The sequence below is a fragment of the Phascolarctos cinereus genome, unplaced genomic scaffold (assembly GCF_003287225.1).
Source record: "Phascolarctos cinereus isolate Bilbo 61053 unplaced genomic scaffold, phaCin_HiC Scaffold_9;HRSCAF=440, whole genome shotgun sequence".
In the NCBI taxonomy this organism is placed as follows: Eukaryota; Metazoa; Chordata; class Mammalia; order Diprotodontia; family Phascolarctidae; genus Phascolarctos; species Phascolarctos cinereus.
In genome coordinates this window covers 207449210-207476391 of record NW_027556402.1, presented here as the reverse complement: position 1 = coordinate 207476391, position 27182 = coordinate 207449210, and the positions used below count along the sequence as shown (strand labels likewise).

At 36.8% G+C, this 27182-nt stretch overlaps 1 pseudogene; it reads left to right on the top strand.

Moving 5' to 3' along the window:
* Positions 1 to 8970: 8970 nt before the first annotated feature.
* Positions 8971 to 15886, top strand: LOC110221020 (charged multivesicular body protein 5 pseudogene; annotated as a pseudogene).
* The last annotated feature ends 11296 nt before the right edge of the window (positions 15887 to 27182 follow it).

Genomic DNA, 27182 nt, shown 5'->3' with positions numbered 1-27182 from the left:
ACTTCACTTTTAGCTCTCTTAAATTTCATCTGATTAGATTGGCTCTTCGTCAAAGGCCTGTCAAGATCTTTTAAAACCCAATTCTATGAAGCTGTGTTATAGCTATTCCCTTCCATTTTCATCTGCAAATACAAAAAGTGTGCTGTATATACTTTTATCAGAATCATTGGGAAAAACATATGATAAATTATAGGGTCAAGTCCAGATGGCAAGAGTATTCCACTGGAGACCATCTTAATAAGTTATATCCTGAATTGTTAATGACTATACTTAGAATCCATTCAGGCAACCAGTTTCAAGCTTAATTAAATGTACTAATAATGGCAGGTTCATATCTTTTTAGCTCATCCACAAGAATAATGTAAAAGTCTTTATCAAATGTTTTTCTAAAATCTACAGCATCACTTAGATTTTCCAATGAAAAAAGGAAAAGGAATTTAATAAGGTATGACCAATTTTTTATGAAGCCATGCTGTTTCTGACAACTGCTTCTTTTTCCAAATGATCACTAACTGTCCTTTTAATAATACATCCTTGAAATTTGTCAGGAATCAAAGTCAAGTTCACTGGCCTTCATGGTCTACACAATCTACCTTCTTCCCTTTGATAAAAATATGGACAACATTTGCCCTTCTCAAGCCTCTCATGGCTCTCCTTCCCCCCACCCTCTCAGGTGAGAACCTTGCCTCATATTTTACTAAGAAAATTAAGACCATTTGCTGAAAGCTCTCTTTTCTCCTCCCATCATCATCTCCTATCATTCAGATTCCTTCTGCCAATCTATTTTATATCACCTCTGTCTCACATGAAGTGGTGTTCCTTCTCCTTGTCAAAGCATACTCTTCGGAGGATTCTGGGAAGATGGTGGAGTAGGTCAGAAAATTCCAAACTCTCCAGATTTTCCCCACAAACAAGACAAATAGCACCTCAGGGCAAAGACAGAATAGTAAAAATAAACAAGAGTTGGAGCAGAACGGTGGTCTTCCCAGGACAACTGGAGAAGATCAGAAGAGAAATCCCAGGATGGAGGTTTGGTCCTTGTGAAGTGTAAACACCTCCAGGCTAATTCTGCTAAAATAGCAAGGAGAAAGCCTTGAGGCTAGCTGGGTTGGGAGGTAGCCTTGTCCCCAGCCATAGGAATTTTCACCTCCCAGGCAGTATAGGGAGTTGAACATCTAAGTAGGGGAAGAGGGAGGGAACCTCTGCTTATAAGAGACGCCAGGCCCAGCTGTGCTGCTGAGACATGGCTTTGGTGGAGAAGGGACCAGCACACTCTTGGTGAGTGCAGAAGCAGTGGGACAGGGACACTGCTGGCTGTGGACATTTACAGGAGACAGAGTTCTTGGTTTTGGCTCTAGGCCAGAGGGGAGAACTGAAGGAGGACCTGAGGCCAGATGCATCATCCTCTATGCCCCAGAACTAGAGGTGATTACAACAACCAGCTGCTATAAATGAAAAAAAAGAAAAAAAAGAGCAGGCAAAGGGGGAAGAACCCAACCATAGAAAGTTACTATGTGAATAGAGAAGACTGGGATTCATCTTCAGAGTAGGATACTGAAGCAATAAAGCCTCTCCTACCCCAAAGAGTAACATCAAATGGTCACCTGCCTATGAAGAATTTATAGAACTTTAAAAAGACTTTAAAAATAAAATGAAAGAGATTGAGGAAAAATTTTTAAAAATGAGAAAAATCCAAAAAAATCAAGAAGATTATGAAAAGAAAGTCAACCAACTGGAAAAGGAGATCCAGAATCATATGGAAGAAAAGACTCCTTCAAAGTTAGCATTGGGCAAGGAAAAGCCAGCAGAGTTATAGGAGACCAAGAAATAATAAAACAAAATATAAAGAATGGAAGAATAGAGGAAAATATGAAAACATCTCATAAGAAAAACAACTGATCGGGAGAACAGATCAAGAAGAGAATATGTGAGAATAATCAGACTACCCGCAACCTATGATCAAAAAAAGAATCTTGATACAATACAAGAAATAATTAAAGAAAATTGTCCTGAAGTTTTAGAACAAGAGGAGAAAGGAGAAATAGAAAAAAATCCACTGATCACCACCCAAAAGAGATTCTAAGAGGAAAACATTTAGGAATATTATAGCTAAATTCCAAAAACCCCAGCTCAAGGAGAAAATATTACAAGAAACAAGTGTTAACAGGATTTTTACTGAGCCAGTTTCTAGCCTGAGAATGCTCAGAGCTGCACAAAGCAGAACTAGAGATGGGAGTACCAATAATCAAGTAGTATAATTAATCAATTTCAGAGAGAGGAATATTCTCTTAGTGGAAGTAAAAGCACAGTTTATATAATTAAATAACAAGTTGGGAAGGAGGGAGGAAGTTGGATTACAATCATTTAGTGGTTTCCCACAAGACACCTATCAGTCCCATAATACAATAGTTCTGGAGTTAAGCCTTTGAGGGTCATGACCACCTCACCTAGAGTACAGAACCAGAGTTTTGTGATGGGAACAGGTTCTACAATGTTTGATTCGCTTCACTTCAGGTCCAGTGATTGTGAGCATTGTCAGATTTCGATTAATCAGTTCGAACTGCATTGTGAGCTCTGACTCCCAAGCCAGAGAGGCGGCTCTTGAGAAAACTAAATTACTAGTATATTCATTACACACATCATATTGATTAATATGAAAATTATAAATTCTCTTCTCACAAGAAAAAAACAATTCAAATACTGTGGAGCCACAATAAGAATCACACAAGATCTAACAGTGGCTACACTGTTACAGGTCTTGGTACACTATATATCAAAGAGCAAAAGAACTGGGGTTGCAGCCAAAAATATCATACCCAGCAAAATTAAGCATAATCCTGAACAAAAATAAATAGATTTTCAATGAATTATCAGACTTTCAGGATTTTATTACAAATAGACCTGAACTTAACAGAAAATTTGACAACAAGATCCAAGAGAAATATAAGGTAAACACTGAAGACTAATTGCAAGGGACTCAATAAGGACAAAGAAATATACAAGGAAATGTAAATCTGCGGTCTAAGATTGTAATTAGTAATTGGGTAGTTCAAAAGAAAGATTGAGGTAGAGTTGAGTATGATGTGATTCTAAAAAGTAATACCATCTAGGAACAGCTAAAAAGAGCAATTATCTTATACAAATGAGATAGAAGAGGAAGAACTGACACAGAGGAATTAGATGAGGGAGGAGGGTTAGTAATTCTGGCACCCTGGTCTCATTTGGAATGGGTGAAACAGGGAACAATACATCTATATCTAGAAGAGTATAAGAGTTTTCTAAATTCATAAAGAAATAAAAGGTTAAGGGGATAGGGAGAGGGGAGAGGATAGTGAGGGAATAGGATAAAGGGGGTATAGAAAGGTGTTTAGATTAATGGAAATGGGATAAAGAGGGAACAACATATATATATATACATATGTATGTGTGTGTATATATATACATATATACATACATATATATATATATATATATATGTATATATTTAGAAACTATGAAAGTCTTCTAAATTCAGATAGAAACAAGAGGGCAAGGGGAAAGACTGGGGCAGGGAGAGGATAAGGGAGGGATCCTTGGAGAGGGCTGGGCTAAGTAATAGGAGGGCAAGGTAGTGAGTAAAGTAAAGCAGAGGAGTCAGGAGGGATAGGAAATAAAAGATACACATAAACATAAAATAAATATCAGGAATAGAATTTATTAGGAAAAAAAGCAAAGGTAGTAATGATCTCAAACAAAGTTAAAGCTAAAATAAATTTAATCAAAAGAAAAATAGCAAAACTGTACTATATGTCAGCCACATTAATCAGTATTGTTTTAGACTATTTAAAATAACTAGACAGTATAAGCTTGGAATATGATGCAAGAAATGATGAGTTGATGGATTTAGAAAAACATGGAAAGACTTGGACTTAGGAAGAAAGATGTTATCCACCTTCAGAGAAACAGAGGATAGATAAGTATAGTATCATTTTTACATAGATGCATATGAATATGTATGTGTAGGAATATAGTTATGTATGTATACGTATTTGTATGTGAGTGTATTTATGTGTATATATGTATATACATATGTTTATATGTATATATGTGTATATGTACATATACATCTCTATATATTTATATATCTGTATCTCCATGCTTAATTGTAGCATTCTGTGGAGGGGGAGATGGAAAGAGGGCAAAAAAGAACAAAATAAAAAGTACACGCAGAGAACAAAAGAAAACCTACAAGGAAGCAAAAAAAAAGATGAACAACTGAACACATTGTGTAATATTTATTACATAGACTTTTTTGACATGGAAATGTTTTGCCTTATATGTTGAATCTTCCCTTACGTCTTGGTTTCCCTTACCACTAGGAGTTTTACATGGTCAAGTCCTTTTTTGTTGCTTATGCTTTTTTTTTTCTGGCCTATTTTTTGACTTTGAGCTTCTGGAGGCACTGTTCCAAGCTGCAGGCTTTTTCAGGCTGCTATTTTCAGAAGCATTTCTGGGGGTCTACATGTTTTTTGTGCTTCCAAGGGAATGTGATTTTGGGAGAGGTGTGGTCACTACTCTCCTGGTTTGCGCTCTGGTCTTTACCTAGGAAGGGCCCCTGCTCCCCTGCACCTGCTCGGCCCTGGAACTGTGACCAGATTCCCTGCTATCCTGTAGCCACAAGTGCTAGTGCCCCTCTGCACTTTTGAACTTCAGATGGGGTACCTACTCCTTTCTGACCAACCACAAATCTTCCTCTCTGTCATGGAACTGTGATTTATGGGCAATAGAGTTGTCAATTAGCACCAGGTTCAGTCAATGGCAGCAGAGTGTTCCTTATAATCTCTTTCTCACCAGTCATCCAAAATCCTTACCATCTCTGGGCTTAGAGCTCCTATTAGCCCTGAGGCCACACAAGGAAACAGAAGAAAGAGCCCTTGCCCACAGGAACATTCTCAGCTAGATGTGATAAAGGCTCTGTGGCAAAAAGGGGGCAAAGAAGGGCCTCAAAGAAACACAAGCTCACCTAGGGTGCCTTCTTCCTTCTCAGGTCAGTGAGGAGGCCCAACTGTGAGTGTTGCTTGGCAGTGGAGGAGAGGCAGCTACTTATATAAACCTTTCACCACTGGAACAAATCAAGATTGAGTCTGTAAGCCAGTCATGCTCTGGAAAGTTGGGACTCCCCCTTGGAACTTCTTCCTGGATGAAATTCCTGGAACAGAGAAGCTATCATTTTCTTAGACTGTAAAACCCTCAACTCTGGTTTCTTGACAAGTTTACTTATCGGCATGTTTTCTCCTACTTTCATTGTCTTGAAACAAAGGAAAGAGCCCCATGGGGTCCATTAAACACACTGAACCAGAAAATCACACACTTCGAATGTTATGTATACATTGCAGTCTTTATAGAACATTAAGTCTAACCTCTTGGGGTCTAAACCCATGTTGTTCTTGCTCAGTCCTTTGAGTCAGATCTGACTCTCTATGACCCCATTTTCAGGATTTCCTGGCAAAGATACTGGAGTGGTTTGCCATTTCTTTCGCCAGTTACTTTTACAGGTGAGGAAGTGAGGCAAATGGCATCAGGTGACTTGCCATGGGTCACACAGCTAGTAATTGTCTGAGGCCAGATTTGAACTCTAGAAAAGTTTTCCTGATTCAAGACCTTGCACTCTGTCCACTGTGCCACCTAGCTCCCTAAACTCAGTTTAGTTCTGAATTATAAAAATAACCAACATTTTTATAGGTTTATAAAGCATCTTACAGCTATTCTCTCATTTGAGATTTACAACTACTTCATGGGGAAAGTACCACAGATTATTTCCACTTTACAGATGAGGTCATTGTGGCCTGCAGAGATTAAGTGCCTGGCCCATGGCTAAACCAAGGGAAAGTTATAAGCAGAGATTATTGAGTTAAAATTTTATGTTCCTCTTTTCTGACTGATCTGTGTGAAAATCCTGTCACAGTCTATGGGAGAAAGGAAATATAAATAGTACAAAATAGTAGAATAGTAGTAAATAGTAGAAATCCAAGAAGTTTTTAGCAGCTCATCGGTAGTGGTCCAGATTTTTCCCTCCACCATGTTCCTTAGGATTGCATGGTACCCAGACAACAGTATGTTATACAAATGCTGCCTCATGCGTCCTGTCTTTATTTGCATCATATCTTTTATGGTTTGGGCTCAGCCTTTGGATTATAGCAGAGCTAATACACAGAGTACATCTGAGACAAGATCTGAGCAGTGATGCCACATCCAGAGATCTCAGCCTGAGAGCAACATATCTCCTTCTCCTCACCAGAGCTCAGTCTTCCATAAGCAAGTAAGATGATCCAGCTGTGAATGTTCATCATAACCACTCCATGTTACATAAAGGCTCATCTCTTACGCCAATGAGATTGCAAGTTCTATGAAGGTATGGATCATGTCTTATACTTCTTATGTCTCCCACAGAAGCTACCAAAGTTCTTGGTATATATTAAGGAACTAGATATGTAAAAAATGCAAAAAGTAAGAGTTGGAAGGGCTAGCTTGTACATGACACAAGGGCCATGGTCTATAGTATACATGTAGCCCCTCACACAAGCTTCTAGGACTGATGAGATAGCTCTCTGGGGGGGTACAAGGGGAAGAAATTGGTGATCATAGCCCTAGGAGACAGGGGTGGAAGACAGAATATGAGATCTAACCTCATAATATGGAAAACAATTATTCTACTCCAACCTTGTATTTGCCTGAATCTTACCTTCAAAACAATCATAACTTTGTTCTTTGGTATCATCTCACCAGTCACCATGGGATTTTTCTGTTATCAGTCTAAAGTTAGTTGTCCACAACAGAGAAAAAAAAAAGATTATTTAAATATTATTATCAAGGAGGAAGTATATATACATATATATATGTGTGTGTGTGTGTGTGTGTCTGTGTATATATATATATATGTGTGCGTGTGTATATATTATATATGGGGGGGAGACAGAGAGACAGAGAGAGAGAGAGTCTACTATATGTGAGGCACTGCTAAGTGCTAGGGAATACAAAGAAATATAGAATAAAGACTCTACCCTCAAGGAGCTTACAATGTAATGAGGGGGATAATATGCAAACTAATATATATAAACAAGCTATACATATATATGTATATATACATATATATATTGCATACATATATATTTGGTAAATAGGAAATAATCAATAAAGGAAGGCACTACTATATAAAAAGGACTGGGAAAGCCTTCCTAGAGAAAGTGAGATTTTGGCTAGGACTTACAGGAAGCCAGCAAAAACATGAAGTAGAGATAAGGAAAGAGAGCATTTCAGACAGAGGATAATGCCAGGGAAAATGCTCAGCACTAAGAAATGGATCTTTTTCAAGGAATAGCAAAGTTCCAGTATCATTGGATCAAAAAGTATGTGGGTGTGGACAATGTCAGATATGAGAAGACTGGAAATGTTGAAGGGTGCTGGGTTATTTAGTATCTTAAATGCCAAATAGATGATTTTACATTTTATCTTGGAAGTAATAGGCAGCCTGATAGAGTTTCTTGAGTCAGGGCTGGGGGAGATAGGAAGGGTAAGATGTTTGGACCTGTGCTTTAGGACACTTGAATGTTCTATGAACTAAAATAGGGAGAGACGTGTGACTGGCAAATCAACCATCAGGTTATTGCGATGGTCCAGGTGTGAGGAGATGAAGCCTACACACTAAGGTGGTAGCAATATCACAGGCGAGAATAGGCCATATTCAGATGTTGCAAAGAAAAAATTGATAGGCAATACATTGGATGTGAGGATGGTGAGAAACAATGAGGTGTCAAAGTTGACAACTCAGTTGTGAAGCTATGGACAGAAAGCATGATGGAGCCCTCCACAGTAATAGGGAAGTTTTGAAGGAGGCAATGTTCAAGGGGAAAGATAATTTGATCAGTTTGGGGCACATAGAGTTTAAGATGCCTAGAGCACGTCCAGTCCAAGATGTCAAATAGGCAATTGGAAATGTGAGACTGGAGGTCAACAGAAAAGTTAAGATTGGATAAGCAGATTTGAGAATCATCAGCACCAAGATGGAAATTGAATCTATGGAAGGTAAAGAGATCAACAAGTGAAATTAAATAGAGGAAAAAAAGAAGAGGGACCAGGACAAAGACATATGGGATACTCATAAGCAGGTGTGACCTGAACGAAGATACAAAAAAGAGATTGAATAGGATAGATAGGAGGAGAACCAAGAGAGAATGATGCCCTGAAAACCTAAAGACAAGAAAGGATCAAGGGTAAGATGGTAATTGGCAATGTGAAAAACTGCAGAAAGGTCCAGGATGAGGGTTAAGGAAAGGTTACTGGATTGGGTGATTTAGAGATCATTGGTAATTTTAGATAATGAGTTTCTGATTGAATGATAAGAATGGAAGAGAGACTGTAAACAATTAAAAAGAGAATGAGAGGAGAAGAAATGGAGGTACCTATTGTAGATCATCTTTGATGTGATAAAAAAAAAAACACATGCTATTGTTGGCAGCTGTGTTTTTTCTAATCCTTTCCACTCAAAAACTGGCCAACTGTGACTGGAAAAGGCATATTAGCAATGACCTACATGAGAAATGTGAGCTTTATTTCTGATTAACATAGGGTGAATGAGAGGATTCTGGTAAGATGGTGGAATAAGGCAGGAAATTACCTGGCTTTCCCAAATATCCCCACAAATAAGTTAAAATAATGCCTCAAAGTGAACTTTGAGTGGGAGAAATAATTACAAGTCAGGATAAAGAAATTGTCTGCCTGAAACAACTTGGGAGGACTGTAGGAAAAACACAATCTCCCTGGGTAAGGGGTCAGTGACCTGGCTTGATTGAAGCACAAATACCTCTGGGGAGATAGTGTTGAATCAACACACAAGAAGCCCTAAGGGTAGCTGTGTGGGATATCAGCCTCAGTTTCAATAACTTTCACCTCACAGCCAGTGTGGGGGTCAGAGAGTTGATCAGGGGACAATTGATGGGCCCTCCACCAGGTGTGCTGACTAGACTCAGTCCCAGGCTGTTGGTGTGGGTGAGGAGGAGTGAGCAAATGCTGGTGCGTGTGGCCATAAAGGATGGGGCCCGGCTGCCTGTGGGCACTCACAGAAGAGGGGAGTCCCTGATTTTGGTTCCAGAGCAGAAGGTTAAGCTGAAGCTTGCAGCTGCAGGAAGGACCACAGGGAGTAAGAGAGTTTGAGGTGACAGTGTTGCTGGGGGCCCTGGTCAATGTTCATGGGCAGTGAGGAGTACCTAGGGTCAGGCCCTTAGATAGAGCTCAGAAAATAACAGCACAAAAAAACCTGAAGCTTGAGACAGTATCCCCCACATCTTGGGACCAAAGCCCAACTGTAACATGAAGTTAACAGCCAAGAAATAAGCCACTAAAAAATGAGTAAGCAAAAGAGAAAGAAACACTCTGGGTTCAAACTCAGAAGAAAATGGTAAAGTCAAAACAGCTACTTCTACTTCAAAGAAAAACGTCAAATGGTTACAAGCACAAAAAGAGTTCTTGGAAGAGCTTAAAAAGGATTTTAAAAATTAAATAAGAGAGGTTGAGGAAAATTAGGAAAAAATAAGAGTAATGAAAGAAAATCATGAACATTATGAAAAGAAAGTCAACCAACTAGAAGAAGAGATCCAAAAACTTCCAGAAGAAAATAATTCCTTAAGAATTAGAATTGGGAGGGGCAGCTAGGTGGCACAGTGGATAGAGCACTGGTCCTGAAGTCAAGATGTCCTGAGTTCAAATGTGGCCTCAGACCAAATATTTGACACTTACTAGCTGCATGACCCTGGGCAAGTCACTTAACCCCAATTGCCTAAAATAATAATAAGAATTAGAATTAGAATTGTGCAAGGGGAAGCTAATGATATTGTAAAACACCAAGAAATAATAAGACAACATCAAAACAATTAAAAAATAGAAGAGAAATGTGAAATATCTCATTAGAAAAACAATTGACCTGGAGAATATATCAAGGAGAGACAATGTAAGAATTGTTGGACAACCTGAAAGTTATGATTCAAAAAAAGAGAATAGACACTGTATAGTTATTAAGGAAAATGCCAAAGGACCTGTCAAATCTGGCCTCAGATACTTGCCACTTACTAGCTGGGTGACCCTGCACAAATCACTTAACCCTGATTGCCTCACCAAAAAGCAAAAATAAATAAATACATAAAATTGCCCTGAAGTTTTAGAATGAGAGATTAAAATGCAATTTTTTTTTAAATCCACTCATCATCACCTGAAAGAGATTACAAGATGAAATCTCACAGGAACAATATAGCCAAGTTTTGAAGCTCCAAGTTGATGGAAAAAATACTGCAAGCAACTAGGGGGAAAAAAATTAAATACTGTGGAGCTACAGTCAGGATAACACAAGATTTAGCATCTTCTACATTAAAAAATGGAAGGGCACAGAACATTATATTCCAAAGATCAAAAGAACTAGATTTGCAATGAAGAATAACTTACCCAGCAAAGCTAAGTGTAATCCTGAATCAAAAAAGTAGGCATTTAATGAATTAAAGGATTTCGAGGTCTTTGTGACAAAAGACCAGAACTGAACAGAAATTTTGACCTATAAGATTCAGGAGAAACATAAGAAGGTAAATATGAAAGACTAATTATAATGGATTTAATAAAGTCAAGCTGTTTACTTCTTGTATGGAAAAAATATTACCTGTAACTCTTAAGAATGTTATCATTATTAGGGTAGTTTGAAAGAACATACATAGATAAAAGGCTTGGGATTGAATTGAATATGATGGGATGATCCTAAAAAATGAGATTGGGTAGGGAGAGGTAAAATGGAGCAATTATCTCATATAAATGGGACATGAATGGAAGAACTGTTACATTGGAGGCAGGAGGGGTAGAGGGCTGGTAGTGCTAGACCTTCATTCTCATCAGAACCAGGTTAAAGAGGGAATAACATACGTATTTAGAATGGTATAAAAATCTTCTTAACTTAACAAAGAAATAGGAAGGTGAAGGAAAGGATAAGGGAGGGACTCTTAGAAGGCTGAACAGATCAAGAAATTGGAGGGTAACAGGAGAGGATAAGGGAGGGACTATTTGAAGGATGGGTAGAACAAGGAATAGGAGGGGAAGGGGTGAGGATAAAGGAAGGACTTTTAGAAGGGATGCAGATTAGGGAGGCAATGGTCAGAAGTAAATTAGACATTTGAGGAGAGATAGGGTAAAAAGAGAGGAAGAGAACAATAAACAGTAAGGAAAAAAATAGAATGGAAGGAAATACACAACTAGTAATTATTAATTTGAATGTGAATGGAATAAACTCACCCATAGAACAGAAATGGATTACAGAATGGATTAAAAACCAGAATTGGACAATAAGTTGTTTACAAGAAATACATTTTAAAATGAGAGGTACACACAGAGTGAAAATAATGGGTTAGAGTAGAATTTGTTATGCTTCAGATGATGTGAAAGAAAAAAAAGAAGGGGTAGCAATTATGATCTCAGACAAGTTAAAGCTAAAATACATTTAATTTAAAAAATAAAAACAGGGAAACTACATTTTGATAAAAGCTACTCTAGATAATGAAGTAATATCAATACTAAACCTATATGGCACCAAATGCTATAGTATCCAAATTTTTAAAGGAAAAGCTAAATGAATTATGGGTAGACATAGATAGCAGAACTATAATACTGAGAGACTTCAATCTGCCCCTCCCAGATGATGATAAATCTAATCAAAAAATAAATACAAAAAAATCAAAGAGATGAATAGAATTTTAGATAAGCTGGATATGATTGATAGCTGGAGAAAATTAATGGGAATAGAAAGGAATATACCTTTTTCTCAGTGGTACATGACACCTTCATGAAAATTGACCATATATTAGGGCATAAAAACCTTATAGCTAAATGCAGAAAAGCAGAAATGTTAAATGCATCTTTTTCAGATCACAGTGCAATAAAAATTATCTTTAATAAGGGACCATGGAAACACAGATTAAAAGTTAATTGGAGACTAAACAACTTAATCTTAAAGAATCAGTGGGTTAAAGAACAAATCATAAAACCAATCAATAATTTCATTAAAGAGGATGACAATAATGAGACAACATGCCAAACCTATGGGATGCAGGAGAAGCAATAATCAGAGGAAAATTTCTGTCTCTAAATGATTACATCAGTGAAATAGAGAAAGAGCAGACCAATGAATTGGGTGTGCAATTTTAAAATTAGAAAAACAACAAATTTAAAATCCTCAGTTATACACCAAATTGGAAATCCTAAAAATTAAAGGCAAGATTAATAAAATTGACTGCAAGAAAACTACTGAATTAATGAATAAAGCTAAGAGTTGGTTTTATTAAAAAAAATAATAATAAAATAAATAAAACACTGGCTAATATGATTTTTAAAAGGACAGAAAAAAAACAAAACATAACCATCCAAAATGAAAAGGGTGAATATACCACTAATGAAGATGAAATTAATTATAAGGAGTTCTTTTACCCAATTATATGCCAATAGATTTAACAATTTAAGTGAAATGGAAGAATACTTACAAAAATAGAAACAAAAATAGAAATAGATTAACAGAAGAGGAAATAGAATATCTAAATAAACCTATTTAAGAAAAAGAATTGAACAGGTCATAAATGAGCTTCCTAAAAAAAAATCAGGACCAGATGGATTTACAAGTGAATTCTACTAACCATTCAAAGATCAGTTAATTCCAATATTAAATAAATTATTTGGAATAATAGACAAAGAAGGAATTTTACCAAACTCCTCTTATGAAGGACATAGGGTGCTGATACCTAAACAAGGAAGAGCAAAACCAGAGAAAGAAAATTATAAACCAATTTCATTCACTATTATGGATGCAAAAATCTTAAATGTAATACTAGCCAAGAGACTACAACAATATATCATAAAGGTTATACATAAGATTATACATTCTTGGGGGCAGCTAGGTAGCACAATGGATAGAGCACCGGCACCGGAGTCAGGAAGATCTGAGTTTAAATCTGGCCTCAGACACAGAACATTTACTAGCTATGTGATTCTGGGCAATTCACTTAACCCCGATTGCCACACACACACATACAAAAAGATTATACATTCTGAACAAGTGGGATTTATGTCAAGAATGCAAGGATGGTTTAATATAAGGAAAACTACTAACATAATTGATTATGTCAATAACAAAAATAACAAGAAATCATATGATTATATCAGTAGATGCAAAAAAACCTTTGGACAAAATACAACACTCATTCTTACTAAAAACACTTGAAAGCATAGGTATAGATGGATTTCATCTTAAAATGACAAGAAGCATCTACCAAAAATCATCAGCAAACATTATTTGTAGTGATAAGCTAGAAGCCTTCCCAGTAAGATCAGGAGTGAAAAAAAGATGCTTATTATCACCAATATTATTCAATATTATATTAGAAATGCTAAGAATAGCAATGAAAGAAGAAAAAGGAATTGAAGGAATCACAATGGACAATGATGTAATAAAACCATCTTTTTTGCAGATGATATGATGACATACTTGAAAAATCTGAGAGATTCAACTAAAAAGTTAATTGAAACAATTAATAATTTCAGCAACATAGCAGTATATAAAATAAGCCCACACAAATCTCAGTATTTCTATATATCACCAACAAAACCCTGCAAGAAGAGATAGTAAGAGATACCCATTTCAAATAACTATAGACAGTATAAAATACCTGGGAGTATACCTGCCAAGACAACCCCAGGAACTACATAAACATAATTATAAAATAATATTTATACAAATAAAGTCAGACTTAAATAAATGGAGAAATATTAATTGTTCACAGGCAGTCAGAGAAAACATAATAAAAATGATAATTCTACCAAAACTAATGTATTTATTTAATACCATATTCCAAATCAAATTACTGAAAATATTATTTTATTGAGCTAGGAAAAATAATAAAATTCCTTTGGAAGAACAAAAGGTTAAGAATATCAAAAGAATTGATGAAAAATGCCAAGGAAAGAGGTTTAGTAGTACCAGATATTAAACTATATTATTTTGTTTTTGGCGAGGCAATTAGGGCTAAGTGACTTGCCCAGGGTCACACAGCTAGTAAGTTTAAAGTGTCAGAAGCCAGATTTGAACTCAGGTTCTCCTGACCCCAAGGCTGGAGCTCTATCTATTGTGCCAACTCGCTGCCCCTATTAAACTATATTGTAAGGCAGTAATTATCAAAACTATCTGGTGCTGGCTAGGAAACAGAAAGGTAGACCAGTGGAACACAGTAGACATATAATACACAGTAGTAAATAATTATAGCAACCTTTTGTTTGACAAATGTAAAGATTCAAGATTTTGGGATAAGAATTAATTATTTGATTTTTTTAAATGTTGGGAAAACTAGAAAGCAATATGGGAGAAATTGGGCATAGACCACTATCTTACATCATACCAAGATAAGGTCAAAATGGATACATGACCTAGATATATAAAGAGAGATATAAGAAAATTAGAAGAACATGGAACATATCACCTATCAGACTTATGGATGGGAGAAGAATTTAGGAATAAACAAGAGATAGAGAGCATTGCAAGGTATAAAATAGATGATTTTGATTACATTAAATTTAAAAAGGTTTTGTATTTTTAAAAAAAATGTAGCCAAGATTAGAAGGAAAGTAGAAAATTGGGGGAAATATTTTATGGACAGTTCCTCAGAAAAATGTCTCACTTATCAAACATATAAAGAACTTTGTCAAATTTATAAGAATATGAGTCATTCTTAAATTGATAAACGGTCAAAAGATATGACAAAGTAGTTTTTGAATGAAGAAATCAAAGCTATCTATAGTCATATGAAAAAATGTTCTGTCATTATTTATTAGAGAAATATAAATTTAAACAACTTTGATATATCTCATATTTGTCATTGGCTAAAATGATAGGGAAAGTGAAAAATGTTGAAGAGAATGTGGAAAAATAGGGACAATAATACACTGCTGGTGGAACTGTGTGTGAACTGATTCAACCATTTTGGAGAGCAATTTGGAGTTATGCCCAAAGAGTTCTAAAACTGTGTTACCCCTTTACCCAGCAATACCACGATTAGGTCTGTTTCCCAAGATGATTGGGGAAAAAGGAAAAGAACTTATATGTTCTAAAATATTTATAGCAGCTCTCTTTGTGATGGCAAAAAAAAAAAAACAAAAAACAGGAAATTGAGAGGAGGTCAATCAACTAGGTAACAGCTAAACAACTTGTGGCATATGATTGTAATGCAATGTTATGAGTGTATGAGAAATGATGAGCTGGTTAATTTTGGAAAAGCATGGGAAGATGTTCGTGAAATAATGAAGAGTGAAATGAGCAGAACCACTCTGTAGCTGAAAAAATAAACTGATTCTTCAGCAATCAAAGCCCAAGGCACTGCCACCCAACTTGACAGACTGCATCGGCATAGTAGACAGCAGAGTAGAATCAGTTAACAAGAAGATTTACAGACTTGACTCAAAGAGAGCAAAATATAAAGATCTGGTTAAAAAAAAAAACCATGAGAGAAGGACCTGCAAAGAATATGGTAAAACAGAAAGCCTTGACAATGTTAAATCTGAAATGAATGTATGACCAACAATGAGACAATCTTTCACAACAGTCTTTAATGTGGAACAAGCAAATTATACTACCCAGTCATTAAAAGACACCCAAACAATGGTGGATGCTAAGAAATTAAGTGTAAAAAGAAATGAAGAAAGCATAAAAGCAAGTCAAAATTGACCAAATTGAGGATAGTCCAATTGGAAGATAGGATGGAAGATGCAGATGAAATCCAAGAGGCACTGAACCAGAGTTACAGACCCAGAAATTGACAAAGATGACTTCGAGGAAGAATGAGAGGTAAATGCAATTCAAATTTTCTCATGAAAAGTTAATTTCTAAAGGGTGGAGCCAAGATGGCGAAATAAAAGCAGGGATTCACTTGAGCTCTCCCGCAAACTCCTGCAAATACCTGCAAAAAATTACTCTAAACAAATTCTAGAGCAGCAGAACCCACAAAAAGACAGAGTGTTACAAATTTCCAGCCCCAAGACAACCTGGAAGGTTTACAGGAAAGATCTGTTGCACCAGGCTGAGAGAGGAGTGCAGTCCAGTGCAAGTTATGCCAGCATAGACCCAGCCCCAGCAAACCTGGAGCAGGCCACCGGGGACTGAATCACTGGCAGTTGTGGTGGTTTCCAGACTTCCCAACCCACAAACACCAAAGACAACTTAGAGGTCAGTAGGAAAGGTCTGTCAGACCTGGGTGAGAAAGGAGGCTGCTGCTTCTGGAGCTCTCAGCCCACAGACGATGAGGAAATCAAACAACTGATTAGAAGGAGATTACAAGGGTCTCTTTGCTGGCACTGAGGCAGGATTCTGTTGCTTTGCACATAGTTGGATCTGGGTCGCAGTTCTGAGTGGCAGTCCTGGGGCAAGGAGGAGCACTGACTTAGCAGAGCTTGTAGTAACAGTGCGGAGAGAACCCTCCTCACAATTCCAGGGCAGAAAAGAGTGCTTGTGGCCACTCATTGACCAGAGCACAGACCAGAAGAGGAGTAAACAACCCTTCCTTAGATCATACCACCTTGGAAGAACTGAAAACTTACAGGTCCCTAGAATTATCTCTGAAAACAACTGTACAAAACTCCTGAAGCTTGGAACACTACACCCTCCCACACTGGAAGTACAGCCCTACCTTAACAAAGAGTCAAAAAGCCAATTGGCTGAGAAAAAGAGCAAACAGAGGGCAAAAAAACTCAGACTACAGAAACTTACTTTGGTAACAAGGAAGATCAAAATGAGAAAAATGTGAATTGGTCTCAGGCCATGGAAGAGCTCAAAAAGGATTTTGAAAAGCAAGTAAGAGAAGTAGAGGGAAAATTGGAAAGAGAAATGAGAGTGATGCAAGAAAATCATGAAAACTGAGTCAACAGCTTGCTAAAGGAGACCCAAAAACATACTGAAGAAAATAACACCTCGAAAAATAGACTTGGGGCAGCTAGGTGGTGCAGTGGATAGAGCACCAGCCCTGGATTTAGGAGGACCTGAGTTCAAATCTGGCCTCAGACACATAACACTTAATAGCTGTGTGACCCTGGGCAAGTCACTTAACCCCATTGCTTAGCCAAAAAAAAAATAAATAAAAGAAAGAAAGAAAAAGAAAAATAGACTAGACCAAATGGCAAAAGAGGTCCAAAAAGCCAATGAGGAAAAGAATGCCTTAAAAAACAGAATTGGTCAAATGGAAAAAGGGGTCCAAAAGCTCAACGAGGAAAATAATTCCTTAAAAATTAGAATAAAAAAAAGAAAAAAATAGAATGAAGCAAATGGAAGCTAATGACTCTATGAGAAATCAAGAAATCATAAAACAAAACCAAAAGAATGAAAAAAATAGAAGACAGTGTGTAATATCTCATTGGAAAAGAGATCTAGGAGAGAGAATTTAAAAATTATTGGACTACTTGAAAGCCACAATAAAAAAAAAAGAGCCCAGACATCATCTTTCAAGAAATTATCAAAGAAAACTGCCCTAATGTTCTAGAACCAGAGGGTAAAATAGAAATGGAAAGGGGCAGCTAGGTGGCACAGTGGAGAGAGCACTGGTCCTGAAGTCAGGAGGACCTGAGTTCAAATCCAGCCTTGGACCAAACACTTGACACTAGCTGTGTGACCCTGGGCAAGTCACTTAACCCCAATTGCCAAAATAAAAAAAAATTTGAAATGGAAAGAATCTACCCATCACCTCCTGAAAGAGATTCCAAGAGGAAAACTCTCAGAAATATTATAGCCAAATTCCAGAGTTCCAAGGTCAAGAAGAAAATATTGCAAGTGTCCAGAAAGAAACAGTTCGATTATTGTGGAAACTCAATCAGGATAACACAAGATTTAGTAGCGTCTATATTAAGGGATCTGAGGGCTTGGAATATGATATTCCACAGGTCAAAGGAGCTAGGATTAAAACCAAGGATCAGCTACCCAGCAAAACAGTGTAACCAATGAGGGGGAAATACTGATGCTCAATGATATAGAAGAATTTAATGCATTCTTCAGGGAAAAAAAGAGCTAAATAGAAAATTTTACTTTCAAATACAAGACTCAAGAGAAGCATGAAAAGGTAAACAGGAAAAAGAAATCATAAGGAACTCATTAAAGTTGAGCTGTTTACATTCCTGCATGGAAAGATGATATTTGTAACTCATGAGACCTTTCACATTGTAAGGGTTGCTGGAGGGAATATATATGTAGACAGCACAGGGTGAGTTGAATATGAAGTGATGAAATCTAAAAAATAAAATTAACGGGTGAGAGAGGAATATACTGGGAGAAAAGGGAAGAGAGATGTAAAATGGAGTAAATTATCTCACATAAAAGAAGCAAGAAAAAGCATTTACAGTGGAGTGGAAGAGGGGGAAGGTGAGAGGGAATGAGTGAACCTTACTCTCATAGGATTAGGTTAAGGAGGGAATACTGTACACTCTCAACTGGGTATGGAAATCTCTCTTGCCATACAGGAAAGTAGGGGGGAAAGGATTGGGGGGGTAATAGAAGGGAGGGCAGATTAGAGGATGGGATAATCAGAAGTAAACACTTTTGAAGAGGTACAAAGTCAAAGGAGAGAAATATAACATGACTATTATGGAAGTATTTTGCATGACTACACATGTATAACCTATATCAAATTGCTTGCCTTCTCAATGAGGGTGGGTGGGGAGGGAGGAAGGGAGAGAATTTGGAACTCAAAGTTTTAAAAACAAATGTTAAAAACTTTTTTTACATATAACTGGGAAATAAGATACACAGGCAATGGGGTATAGAAATCTATCTTACCCTACAGGAAAATAGAAGGGGAAGGGGATAAGAAAAGGTGGGGGGGGGTGATAGAAGGGAGGACAGATTGGAGGAAGGGGTAATCAGAATACAAGCCATCTTGTGGTAGGGAGAAGAGGATATAATTTAATAACATTTCCTTCAACCTAAAGGCTCCACTAAAACCCCAAATTTACCAATGACAATGTGTCATCAACAGTACCAGCAGAATAGAAAATGAGGTAGGTTGGGTGCCAGAAGATCTGGACTATGTCTGCCAACTGATTAGCTGTGTGATGCTGGATTGGTCATTTTATTTATCTGGGCCTTAGTCATCTTGTCTGTAATGCGGAGGTAATCATAATTTTCTTGCCTATCTTACAGGGTTGTTGCAAATATTAAATGAATTAATATTGGATTAGAGGTTTTACAGCTAGAATGGATCTGTGAGATTTTCTAGTCTAACCCCATCATTTTACAAATAAGAAAATTGAGGCCTAGAGTAGTGAAGTGACTTACCCAAGGTCTCACACGTAGTAAGTAGGAGTGCTGGGATTCAAACCTGAGTCTTCTACCCACTAATCCTGTGTTTTTTCCATTATACCATGCCACTTCACATGTGTGTTCAATAACATATAGACACATTTTTTGTAAAGTACTACCCAAGCATAATGTTTTTTAAACCACACTATAGGTGCTCAATAAATATTTGTTGAATAGAAAATTAAGTAGAACCAAGAGAACGTTGTTGTAAACCAAGAAGTAACAACAATCGTTTGAAGAACAACTGTGAATGAATAAGTTATTTTGAATATTGTAAATACTCAAATCAAGTACAAAAGTCCTATGAAGGAAGATGCTATCCAAAAAAAAAAAAAGATGCTATCCACCTCTAGAGAAAGATCGGATAAATAGAGGTATGTATAGTATGGTTACACACACACACACACACACACACACACACACACACAGAGATATTGATATAAATATAGATATATACACACATATCTGTGTCTAATGGTGTCCTTCTCTAGTGTACGGTGGGGAGGAAAGGGGAAAAAAATTAAAAGTGCATAACAAAGAACAAAAGAAAACTCAGAAGGAAGCACAGAAAAGCAGGGTAGCTTTGAAAATAATGTGTAGTATTTATTATACACTTTAAAAGGGTAAATGTGGAGATTTGGAGATTCATGGTTTCATATTGAATCCTCTTCTTGTGTTGTGCTGTGTATGTGGAAATTTTTTTAGTCGTATTGTATTTAAGTTGACAATGAATAAAAAAATTTAAAAACAAAGTAAAATAAAATAGGGTGAATGCGATTCAAGTTTTCTCATGAAAAATTAACTTCTACATTGCCTTGTGGATGAAATGACAGGACAGACTACAAAGAAAATGACGCACTTGCTTCTTTCCACCAGAACAGGGGATCCAATTCAGACAAGCAGTGTGACAATGTCTGTCTCCGAGACCAGAGAAGTCAATCCACACATTCCTCCTTTTTTTCTAGTAAGAAGTCAACAATCCAATTTTAATTACGATGCCTATTCCCCACTAATGACAATGTCTTCTAGAGCAGGAGAATCTCTCTAAGTTGCAAAACAATTGCCAGTCTAGAAGTTCCCTGCAGCCTAACCAGTGAAATCACTTCTAGACCAAAAAAAGACCGCTCAATCAACAAGTATTTATTGAGTATTTACGGTGATAGGCACTGTGTTAAGCTTCAGGAAGACAAAGACAAAACAAGAAACAGTCCCTGGGGGCAGCTAGGTGGTGCAGGGGAGAGAGCACCAGCCTTGGAGTCAGAAGGACCTGAGTTCAAATTTGACCTCAGACACTTGACACTTAATAGCTGTGCGACTCCAGGCAAGTCACTTAACCCCATTGCCTAGCCAAAAAAGAAAAAAAAATTAAGAAAAGAAAAAGGAAACAATCCCTGCCCTCAAGGAGCTTACTATTACTATTATCTAGTGATTTAGGGTATTTGGAAGCTAAAGTGCACCCTTTTATGGCATGAGGAATACCACAGTAATTAAAGCAACTCAGATTTCTCCATTAGAGATGGTATTGGTACTAACAGCTTCTACTATTTATAAAAGTATATTTTATAACTTGTTTCCGTTTCTGTGACATGCTTCCTGTATCCTTATATGATCGATATTCAGATACTAAGTTAATATTTTTGATATCTGGGACAAATCAACACTGTCTTCCTTTGTCCGTTTTATTTCAGACCTCCTGCGTTAGGAGAGGAGATTTAGCAGTATGGCCATTAAATTATGGCACCAGCGAACAAGCTGTTTGTTCCCCAGTGAGGCCCCTGCCCCCTGAGCTGTAGCAGCTTCTGTTGTCTGGGCCATTCATCCATTGCACATTTTGCAAGGAAAACTGATGGTTTATTTCAAAGTTGAATTTATTTTTACATATTTATCAGAGTTCTGACCCGTTGTCATCTGATTTTTCTAAGTAATTGGTTTTTTCCTTTGAATCCTTCTTTGTTCACCAATACTACAATTTGTTTGGTATTCATTGTACTAGGATTGACTTTTTAAACACACTAGATGCCTTTTTTTAAACTTTGAAATATATGAGAAATGGAGAAATACTTCTCACATGAAGAATACAATAAATAAACATATTTGGGAAAAAAAATTTTAAATGACAGTACTTTCCTTCAGTTGATTATCTCCAATTTACCCCATCCATTTCTTATTTGAACAGAGTTTAGGTCCTTCAGAGCAGGGAATGTTTGTAGCCTTTCTTTGAAGACCCAGTAATTAGAGCAGTACCTGGCAAATTAAAAAAATGCTCGATGACTGAATGACATTGCTGTTTAACAAAAGCAGATTATTTAGTGAACTGTCTCTCTCCCAAATTATAAACCTAATGGTATTTTGTATTTTGGGAATTCAGAAAAAGAAGATAATTATCAGGAATTATACTAGGTAACTCAGAAAGAAAGGAAGATCTTGAAATCTTCAAACTAGCTAGATAAACTACATACAAGAGGACGCCAATTCTGGGATGTAAACTTGTTGACCTGAAGCCTCTGATACATGTAGAGGAGTTACTAGGTTTGTTTTGTTCAGCCTCCAGAGGCAGAACTAGGGATAATCACAAAGAAATCGCAGAGAGGCCAATTTTGGCTCAAAATAAGGTGAAGCCACCTAACCACGAAGCTATCCAAAAATTGTAGAGATTCACCCTGGAAGATAGTGGGTTCCCTACACATGAGGCCTTTGTGTAGAAATTGAGTGATTACTTATCAGGGATATTGTAGACGGGATTTCTGTTTAGGTTGGAGTTGGACCAGACCAGCAGCATGGTACAGTGAAAAGAAAAAAATACTACTGCAGAGAACACAACTCAGATGGGCTGGCCACATTGTTCAGATGCCAAACATACATTTGCCTAAAAGATTATCTTACAGAGAACTCACATGCGAGGCAAGTGCCCACATGGAGGTCAGAAGAAGCCATACAAGGACACTCTCAAGGTCTCAATAAAGAACTTTGGAATCAATTGTGAAACACGGAAGACACTGTCACAGGACCACCCAGTATGGTGTGCCAACATATGCTCTATGAACAAAGCAGAATTGAAATAGATCAAAAGAAATGTGAGGTGCTCAAATTTAGAGACATATCCACTCCAAATGTTTATATAAACTATTTGTGTGTGACCTACAGTAGAGCCTTCTGAACTTGCATTGATCTGATCAGCCACAGTCAGACACACTGCCTTGACCTCAACTTACTGATGTCATTTTGGTCCTCTTCAAACAAGCAAGACTAGTACCATCGACGGAAAGAGTTGGATTTGGAGTTAAAAGGCCGTGGGCTTGAAACTGGCCTTGCTACTTACTACCTACAGGACCCTGGTTAAAGTACTTCACCTCAAAGGCCTTAGACTACTTACCAGTAAAATGAGTGAGCTGAGCTAAAGGACCACAAAGGTCCCTTCCAGCTTTAAATCCAATGGCATATATGACCTACAATTTCTGAGGACCTTTTTCATCCTGAGAGTCTCTTTGATTCCCAGAACCCCAAGGACTACTCTGGACATCAACCTTCTCTGATCAGCCTTAGCCACACTGATTCAGTGGCCTATGGACCTGACCAGTACAATTCATTGTTGACTCTGCCATGCACAATCCAGTCTCCCATTCCAGTGAGATGAGGCAGAAGGCATCAGGTTCCCCAAAATGTGCTAGAGGCATCCAGTACCATTTATGATAGAAAAAAGGAAGTCACTGCAATTCACAGCTTTTTACTTCTTAATCCCATGCATAAACTTTCCTTAGCAATGTTGTTCTGGTAAGCTTTATTAGATACAAATCAAATAACAACAAAGTTTATTTAAAAATTATTATATAATAAAATTGACCAAAGATTTTTTCATTACTGATCAACACATCTCCTAGAAATAGGGCATATTGCCCAAAATTTACATGCAAATTTCCAGCCAAACCAAGCATGGTGTTAGAGTGGATTTAGTGTTGGCACAAAATAAAGTTTAAAAAAATGACTAGACACTGAAAAATAATTACATCAAATCATGGTAGGTAAAAAAAATTACTGCTATTTTCTTATAATTTGAAATACATATTTTTTTTACTATTACCACTCTTCTCATTCTCATGACTTTTGTTGCTATTCTCAAAGTGATATTATATGCTATACATAAATTTTCTACAAGCCAGATTGAGACCAGACTGGGTATTCATCTAGTACCTGCCACGTGCCTGGTACCACCAAGTACTAGCAGGAAAGATAAGAAAGTAAATGATGATGAATCCTGGCCTCAAAGAGTTTACAGAATAAGTAAGCACAATAAAGCCAGCTCATTACATCATTGGAGATTAATGAAAGATAGTATTTATGCAAGTACAAAATACCCGATAAACACAGAGAGTGCCATAGGGTATGAGAAAAGGGGGAAATGATACTATTTTAAGATAACATAAAATTTCATTGATAGAAGGGAACTCAGAGGTCATCTGATCCAATCTAAACCTCAATCAATTAAAAAAAAGTTTATTAATGGCTTATTATGCTTAAAGTATCATGCTAAGTAATGAGGTTACAAGGACAAAGAATGAAACAAGAACGTTAGAGATACAACTAAAAATGAGTTAAAACAATTTACCTTCAACAAAACTGCGGTATATAAAGTAAACTCAATTAAATCATTAGAATTTCTGTATGTTACCAACAAAACTCAGCAGGAAGAGATAGAGAAATTCTCTTTCAAATAACTACAGTAAGTATAAAATGCTTGGTAGCCTACTTGCCAAGATACACAAACTATATGAACATAAGAACAAAATAATCATCACATAATCAAAGACAGATCTAAATCAATAGTAAAATATTAATTGCTCATGGGTAGGTACACACTACTGTCACAAAAATGACAGTACTGGCTAAATTAATTTATTTATCTAGTGCCTTAGCAAAATACCAAAGGATTGGCGTATTTTATGGAACTAGAAAAAAAAATAACAAAATTGATCTAGAGGAACAAAATATCAACAATATTAAAGAAACTAATGAAAAGAAGTGGGAACTTAAGGAGCTATGAATATCAGTACAACTTGGTAAAAGAATTATTTTCCAACTGAAGAAAATAACTACTTCAAAAATAGAATTGGCCAAATATAAGCTAATGACCCAAGAGATATCAAGAAATCAGAAAAAAGTCAAAATCCTGAAAAAAATAGAAGACAATATGACATACGTTAATAAAAATTAAAAAAAAACCTGCCCAGGAAAATAGAACCAGGAATGATCATTTAAGAATCATTGATTTAGAGCATTTTTTCAAATGACTTTTATTTCTTCTTCTGAAAATTGTCTTTTCACATCCTTTGACCATTTGTCAATTGGGGAATGACTTGTATTCTTTGACTCTGTTCTTTATATATTTGAAAAATGAGGCCTTTATAAGAGAAACTTGTTAGAAAAATGTCCCTCCTTCAGTTTTCTGATTTTCTTCTAATCTTAGCTGCACTGGTTTTCTTTGTACAAAATATTTTAATTTGGTGGAATCAAAATTATTCATTTTACATCCTGTAATGCTCTCTGTCTCTTGTTTAGTCATAAATTCTTTTCTTTTCCATAAATTTAACAGGTAAACTATTCCATGTTCCCCTTATTTCTTTATTATGCCACCTTTCAGGGTTAAATCATGTACCCATTTCAACCTTATCTTGGTATATGGTGTGAAATGGTGGTCTACACCAAAAGCTATGATCACCAATTACTTTTCCCCAGAGAGCTATCTCATCAGTCCCTAGAAGCTTGTGTGGGGGACTACACTTATACTATAAACCATGGCCCTTGTGTCATGTACAAGCTAGCCCTTTCAACTCTTTTATTTTGTGTATTTTTTTATATTTGGTTCTTTAATATATATATCAAGAATTTTGGTAGGTTCTGTGGGATACAAAAGTGTATAACAAGAGGTACATACCTTCATAGAAATTACAATATTATTGGCATAAGAGATGAGCCTTTATGTAACATGGAGTGGTGATGATGAACATTCACAGTTGGACCATCTTACTTGGCTATGGAAGACTGAGCTCTGGTGAGGAGAAGGAGATATGTTGCTCTCAGGCACATCTCTGGGTGTGGCATCACTGCTCAGATCCTGTTTTAGATGTACTCTGTCTATTAACTCTGCTATAATCCAAGGGCTGAGCCCAAACCATAAAAGATATGATGCAAATAAAGACAGGACGCATGAGGCAGCATTTGTATAACATACGTCATATGGACATTATACAATCCTAAGGAGCATGGCAGAGCAAAAAATCTGGACCAACACTGATGAGCTGCTAAAAACTTCTTGGATTTCTACTATTTACTACTATTCTACTATTTCCTACTATTTATTTCCTTTCTCCCACAGACTGTGACAGAATTTTCACACAAAATTCCTTAATCAGGTCAGTCAGAAAAGAGGAACATAAAATTTTAACTCAATAATCTTTGCTTATAACTTTCCCTTGGTTTAGCCATGGGCCAGGCACTTAATCTCTGCAGGCCACAATGACCTCATCTGTAAAGTGGAAATAATCTGTGGTACTTTCCCCAGGAAGTAGCTGTAAATCTCAAATGAAAGAATAGCTGTAAGATGCTTTATAAACCTACAAAAATGTTGGTTATTTTTATAATTCAGAACTAAACTGGGTTTAGGGAGCTAGGTGGCACAGTGGACAGAGTGCAGGGTCTTGACGCAGGAAAACTCATCTTCTTGAGTTCAAATCTGGCCTCAGACAATTACTAGCTGTGTGACCCTGGGCAAGTCACTTCATGCTATTTGCCTCACTTCCTTACCTGTAAAAGTAGCTGGAAAAACAAATGGCAAACCACTCCAGTATCTTTGCCAGGAAATCCTGAAAATGGGGTCATGAAGAGTCAGGTCTGACTCAAAGGACTGAGCAAGAACAAAGTGGGTTTAGACCCCAAGAGGTTAGAATTAATGTGCTATAAAGACTGCAATGTATACATAACATTCGAAGTGTGTGATTTTCTGGTTCAATGTACTTAATGGACCCCATGGAGCTCTTTCCTTTGTTCTAAGACAATGAAAGTAGAAGAAAACATGCCAATAATTAAACTTGTCAAGAAACCAGAGTTGAATGTTTACACTCTAAAAAAGTGATAGCTTCTCTGTTCCTTGACACTTATTTCAATAATCATCCAGGAAGACTTTCTGAGGGGAAATCCCCCAACTTTCCAGAGTATGATTGGCTTACAGACACAATCCTTATTTGTTCCAATGGTGAAAGGTTTGTATAAATATCAGCCTCTCCTCCATTGCCCAGTAGCACTCACAGTTGGGCCTCCTCACTGCACTGAGAAAGAAGAAGGCAACCTAGGTGAGCTTGTGTTTCTTTGAGGCCCTTCTTTGCCCCCTTTTTGCCACAGAGCTTTTATCACATCTAGCTGAGAATGTTCCTGTGGGCAAGGGCTCTTTCTTCTGTTTCCTTGTGTGGCCTCAGGGCTAATAGGTATTAGATTCTAAATAAGACCTGAACTAACAGAATGTAAATTCCTTGAGAGCAGTGAATACTCACAAAAATCTCCAGGGCCTAACACATTGGGTGATATATAATAGGCAGATAAATAATACTTTTTCAAATGATTTGGTTAATTGAATTATATGACTGACTGACCTATGTTGGTCAGCAACAAAATTAGAAGTAAAACCTAGAAAAATCAATGGTATCAATTCTGTCCATGCTGAGGGAACCCTATTGGCTTATTCCAAATTGCTTTGGGAGTATTGTTAAAATTCATGGTTCCTGATTATTCATCAAAACAATTTTTGAGGGCA